The 6,000-nt window shown below is 47.8% G+C and overlaps 1 pseudogene; it reads right to left on the reverse strand.

The window, feature by feature from the left end:
- Window positions 1-3,545: 3,545 nt before the first annotated feature.
- Window positions 3,546-5,328, reverse strand: LOC116258444 (uncharacterized; annotated as a pseudogene).
- Window positions 5,329-6,000: the final 672 nt, after the last annotated feature.

The raw sequence follows: 6,000 nt of genomic DNA on the forward strand, positions 1-6,000 counted from the left end.
GTGCATGAACATAATGCATGATAATTTTGTGGATAGGGGATGTGGGAAGTGGGGGACTAGTGTTAGGAAAAGCTAGGACAAGGCAGGCATGGGCCTCCTTGTGTAGTAGTTGTCATGTGGAGCCCAAGCTTCTTCATGTGCCCCAATTTTGGACTTTGCCATTGTTGTATTTGGGGGAAGTTAACACTAACACCATATAAATGCATAACCAATAAATGCGAATGAATTTATATATTGAACCATGGAGTGCAAGTAGAAAAGGAGTTCCAGTAAAACACTTGGACCAGGACTTATCGTTTTAATTTGTTGTGTCTTGGTTGGTATTTATTCGCCGTTCAATGTCGACGACTGTGGCTACAAGCCAGGCCCTGATCGTGTTGATTTCCGGTTGGTGGGTGCAACTTGGCAGGTTTGGTCACTTTCCCTCCTCCGATTTTTTTTCTCTTCATTAGTCAAAGATACGCCAGTGAAGGTGAGCGGACTTATAGCTTCGTTAAGAGATCATTTATGAGCTACATTAAATTTTTGCTCGTAAGACGTCCGGTCTCTATAAGGTCATGAATGTGCTCGTTAGTCAAGTACACGATGATCGTAGACTGGTCATTATTCACCATGAAAAAGTTTTCCCAATGCTGACTCTGCGCATGAAAAATTGACCAAATATCCTTATTAAAATAAATAAATAATAAAAAGAAATTTTTGAAAAAATGTAAAAAAAGAAACTTTTTTTTTTAAGCATCCCGCATTAATAAATCCGCTATTTTTATAGCCATCGCATGTGAGACTGGTTATTTCTAGCCGTTGGCGTAAGCAATGTTGTAAAACATGGCACCTTATCATATTTGTCGATTTCACAAATTAAAAATAATTCAAATATAATTTTCTTTTTTAAAAAAGTAAGAACCTTATTGGCTTTGTATCGTATCCGTCGGAGGCCGATACGATACATATTGGCCGATTCTTTTCTGTACGGAGCGGCATTGAGGGCATTAGCTGTAAGTTTTTTAAAATTATGTATTCCTAAATTGACTTACACTTTAAGTGATCAGATTTAAAATTGAGCTCCAAAAGTCTAAGTCAACTGGGCTACGGCTACCTACTCCAGGCCAAAGCTCGGTCAGGTCAAGCCGTAGAGCCGAAGGGTGTTTTATTAATTCCTCTGGATGAAGCCCGTTAGCATAACCCCTAAGGGTGGACTGGGGAGGGGGTAAAATGGAAAAAGTAAAGCTAAAGTGCCAGGTCTCTGAAAGGGAGAAAATTTTCGCAGCCCTATTGAAATTATCAGCAATAAATGAAGCCACCGAACTGAAACGCCTAAAAAATGGAGCCGCGGTTGGGAAGAGATTTCGGGTCTCCGAACGACCCGAAGATGGCGATCCAGTTTCAAGTCGGCACAGCGGCGCCGGCACGTGCGAGAAACGGTCGCCTCTCCCTCTTCCTTCTCCGGCGGAGGCGGATGACGTGGCGCCACGTCGGATTGTGAGATTTGGGCGAGAGCGATGGATTGGGCCCCACAACATGGGCGGTGCGCTCCAGGGGCGAGGTCTCGGAGACCGTTGAGATGAACACGTGGCGGTGCTGAGATGGCAGTACGGCGGGGGGATCCCGTGCCGCTGACACTGTCACGTGGTATCCGATAATGGGATTTGAAGTTCGAGTCGGATTGGGTCTGGATCCAAGTCTACAAGGGTTTGAGAATGCAACCTACTTTGGATCGTTTTTTGTGAGATCTGGGACCGGTAACCAACCGTAGTAGAGATCCAAAGCTCCAAAAAATGGATCACTCTTGGGGCTAAGCTAAAAGGCCGTACTACCGCTTTAGACTAGAATTTTCTGATTTGTTTATTATGGTACCGCTTTTCAAAGAATAGGTAAAAAGGTCATGTATCGATTATGAAGATGACAGAATAGTGGCTATTCCTTTTCCTATTCAAAAAGCTATCGTCCATATCTTTTATAAAGTAAACCACAAGTGCCTACAAAAAAAGACCAGCTGGACGATCAAACGAGGAAAGAAATAAAGTTGGTCTCAAGCATCATGTGAGGCAACCATAACTTGCAAGGTTGGTTAAGTTTAACTAGCATCCACAACCTTACATATGTGTGTGTGTGTGAGAGAGAGAGAGAGAGCATGTGAGCGTGCATGCGTTCATGTTGGCAGGTGTATATGTGTGTGTGAGTGTGCATGCGTTCATGTTGGCAGGTGTATATGTGTGTGTATGTGTGCGTGCATGTTGGCAGGTGTGTGATGAGTTTAAATGGGGATGTATGTAGGTACGGGATGTATTGAGAGATGCGAGAAAAGGCTAAGCATTCTGATTGCATCCTTATTATGCTTCTTCTTGTCAGTCTTCAACTCTAAGTTAGCTTAGCTTGGTCTCCACTTTTCTTCTCTATGAGCCCTACCTGTGGAAGTACACTTTTGTACAAAGAACCTTTTTGTGTATAGCCTTTTGCTTAGGGGCTTTCACTTGATGCATATGAATGGCCCACTTGCGTTGGATTCTCCTACCGACCTCGACTGTGACACCCCCTCTCCAACGGTAATAAATTATAGCCCAACAACTTGTTTGCATCGGAACTCAGTTGATCTGTAAAAAATCCCATGTTTGGTACGTTCCGGCATCCGGGGAAATCTTTTCCTAAGAAAATGGTAAACAAGATCCTGAAACCTTGTTCCGGTATTGTGTAGATGGACTCATCATAGTTGTTTTAGTTAAAAAAGCAGTATCTACTATCTAAATCAGTGAAAAATATCGTGGACATGTAGTCTTTTACAAGTGACAAAGTCAGAAGGCTTTAACCCCCTTTTTCAAGATAAAGGGATGACCCTTTCCTGTAAAAAGAAAAAGATTTTAAAGATCTGTGTATGCAAAACAACTTTGTTACATGCAGCCATATGATCCGATTGGTAAATGGCACATCTGTATGAGTTTTGAATGTGTTCGGAAGGACATGAGAAAGAAAAACAGGGAGAGGAAGGGATCCATTGGAAGATCAATTTTTCGTTCGCTTCCTAATTAATTGTCCTTCTCTCTCTCTCTCTCTCTTTGTCTCGGTTTCGTAACCCTTAAGCCTAGTAACAACGGTAACCTCTACACCATGTGCATTTACTGGCAACACAATTATTCTACCATGGAGTTGAGCCCCAAGAAAAATTTGTCTTCTACACCAAGCATCCCCAACCGTATCTCTAATCTCTTATCTTTCTTCGTTGCAGCTCGCAAACGAATCCCTGTCCATTGACAGGCAGAGGAGGGAGAGAGAGAGAGAGAGAGTACAACAGAAAGAAGCAATGGCTTCTACCTCTCTGCATCTGTCAATGCAAAACTTCAACACCACTATCTAAAATTTTCCCTGTGCCTAATAGGTGAGCACCATTAACCTAGAGAGTTTGAAAAAAAAAAAAAAGGTAAAACAATAACACGTGAATCACTAGCTTTACAGATAATTACTCGTACTGTTTGGCAGAGAGAACTAAAAAACAACACAGAGAGAGAGAGAGAGAGAGAGAGGGATGAAAGAAAGAAATTAAGATCCAGCCATCATGTAAAACTCAATCCGGCATTGTTAAGGGCACAGAAACGAACCAAAGAAGAGACATGAACTATGTGCGAGAAGTACCTTTCCTTTCATATACAAATATATTAACATTAAGTGTGCACATATCTGTAGATGCTGAAAACATATATTTGCACAATTTTAAGTCTGTACTCCTTGTTCTTCCTTTTCCTCCTGTCCCCATTTCTGTTGTATTCTGATGAGCAGCGCCTTCAATACAAGGCGCTCGAAGAGTCCACCAAGAGAAGGAAAGACAAGAACAAATAACCAAATTTCCACCATCCCTTTCTTTTATCCCCGTAGAATGCTGTGCTAACGAGCAATTAAGTTTCAGAGTCAATCGTTTGGATATGGCTTCATTTCCTTATGACATGGCGACGCACTCTGCCAATCTCCCGACTCTCTCGACGAACTCTGGGGAAGGTTCTTCGCCGGCTTTCTCGGTTTCGAGAGCCGGAAGTCGAAGCCCAGTGCGTCCGAGACCTCCTGAGAGCTCCATCCGGCACGTCTCAACGAGTCGGAGAGGTAGTCCGCCTTCAGAAGGAGACCCTCCAGAACCGCCTGGCTGTCGAAGAACACTTCCTCCGACGGCGTGAACCCCGGCACCGTCGGAGATGACGCCTCCTTGAACACATCCTCGATGTCCGCTTCCTCCCACCCTCCCTCCCGCAGGACGGTGGACAACTCCCCTAGGTACCCGCGAACCCACCGGGGCACCCGCCGCTTCTCTGGTCGCCTTGCGACCTCTCCGTCCACCTTCGACAACGAGAACAGCCGGTCCGGCGAACCGATTGCAGAGTTTCGCCGTGGATCGACCACCTCACTCCAGAACTCGATCCACCGCGGGGCCCTCTCCTGGCCGGAATCCGACTGGTTCCACGACCTTCGGCGCGAGTACCGTCCGTCGAGGCTGTGGCGTGTTAATGTCCCACCAGAACCAGAGGTTTCCTCCTCCGGCGGCGACAGACCGCCGCCAGCAGACTTCTGTCGCCGTAGTAGCTCCTCCGGACGGCGGTGGACGGACTCTCGGTCGAAAAAATCTGCGAGGTCGACGCCGTAGTAGGAGACGACGGCTTGATCGACGAAGAACACGGGGTTTCCGGCGAGGCAGGGGGCGGAAGGGATGTAGCAGTGACCAAACAGAGGGATGAGGACAGGCGCCTTCTTAAGGGCCATGCGGGCGGTGCGAACCGCGACCTCCTGATTGGACGGGCGCGGGCCCCATGACTTCAGCCAAAACGCACCGGCGGCCACCTGGTAGGAAATTCCGGCGACCGGAAGGTTGAGCGCCATCCGCAGCTGGCGGGCCCCGTCGTTGCGCCAGTCGGGGAATCCCGGGCCTACCGGTAGGCCGCACTGCAACAGTGCCCGCAGATCCGGTGGGAAGGTGAACCCCAGCTCCGCCTCTATCCTCGCGAACTCGTCGCCCGAGAGGCCGGGCTGCACCGGCACGCCCGAGTTCCGCAGGTGCCCGATCACCTTCCCGGCTAGCTCCGCGAATGACGCCAGCCCCGCCCGTCCCGGCGTCGGCGGGCCGCCTGCGCCGTTGGCTCGGGCAGAGAGACGCCGGAGCCCCGCCACGTGCGAGTGAGAGAGCGCCGTTCTCCGGTCTACGTCGACCATCGCTGACATATAAAAGATGATCCCAGTCGGCCTCTCGAACTGTAGCTTTCAGAGATTTTCACAGGCGATCGGAGATTCCGCCCCGCTCCTCCACCTCCCCCTTGCTTCTTCGCCTCCCGTTCTTCACACACACAGAAAAGAGAGAGTGTGAGTCTTCTGAAGGCACAGAGAACGGTGTGTAAGGCATTTATAGAAGGTGCGCACTTCTAGGAATAAAAGTGGATCGGATACCAACTGCTCAAAGATCCGAACCCGATTGGTCATTAATATTGCAGATCTTCACAAGTCCCGGTTCCCGGACCCCCCAAAAAAAAGTGCCCGTCCACGAAAATATCGCGATATATCGAGGAATCTGGTTTGGGAAATCAAGAAGACATTTAAAAATATCAGGCCAACCACGAAGAACGTGAAAAACTACGCATATTTTATTTACATAACTAACATAGTAAGGGCTTCAAATCCAAGCACATTTTGTAAGACAAATACGGATACCAATATCGACGGATCGTTTTGGATCTTCAGTTCCGTATTCGTACTGAGGTCACTCTCTTTTGGATCTAAACCCAAATCCAGAACAATTCAGACCCGCGGGCACCACATGCAAACCTGTGGAAGCTGATGCCCAACGTTGGGGTTCGGATTCAGACCTCTTCCGGTACCGATCCTTATCCGACCGGCGACCGCTAGCGGGCGTCTTTCTTTTCTGACCGGAATGCCCTTCGATGCTCAGCGGCCACCACCCACTTCGGCGTTCGCTTTATTCTCGGGGGAAGTTTGTCGATGTTATATTCGTGATTCGTGCGGTGGACTCGTGGG

Source organism: Nymphaea colorata, chromosome 8 (genome assembly GCF_008831285.2).
Source record: "Nymphaea colorata isolate Beijing-Zhang1983 chromosome 8, ASM883128v2, whole genome shotgun sequence".
In the NCBI taxonomy this organism is placed as follows: Eukaryota; Viridiplantae; Streptophyta; class Magnoliopsida; order Nymphaeales; family Nymphaeaceae; genus Nymphaea; species Nymphaea colorata.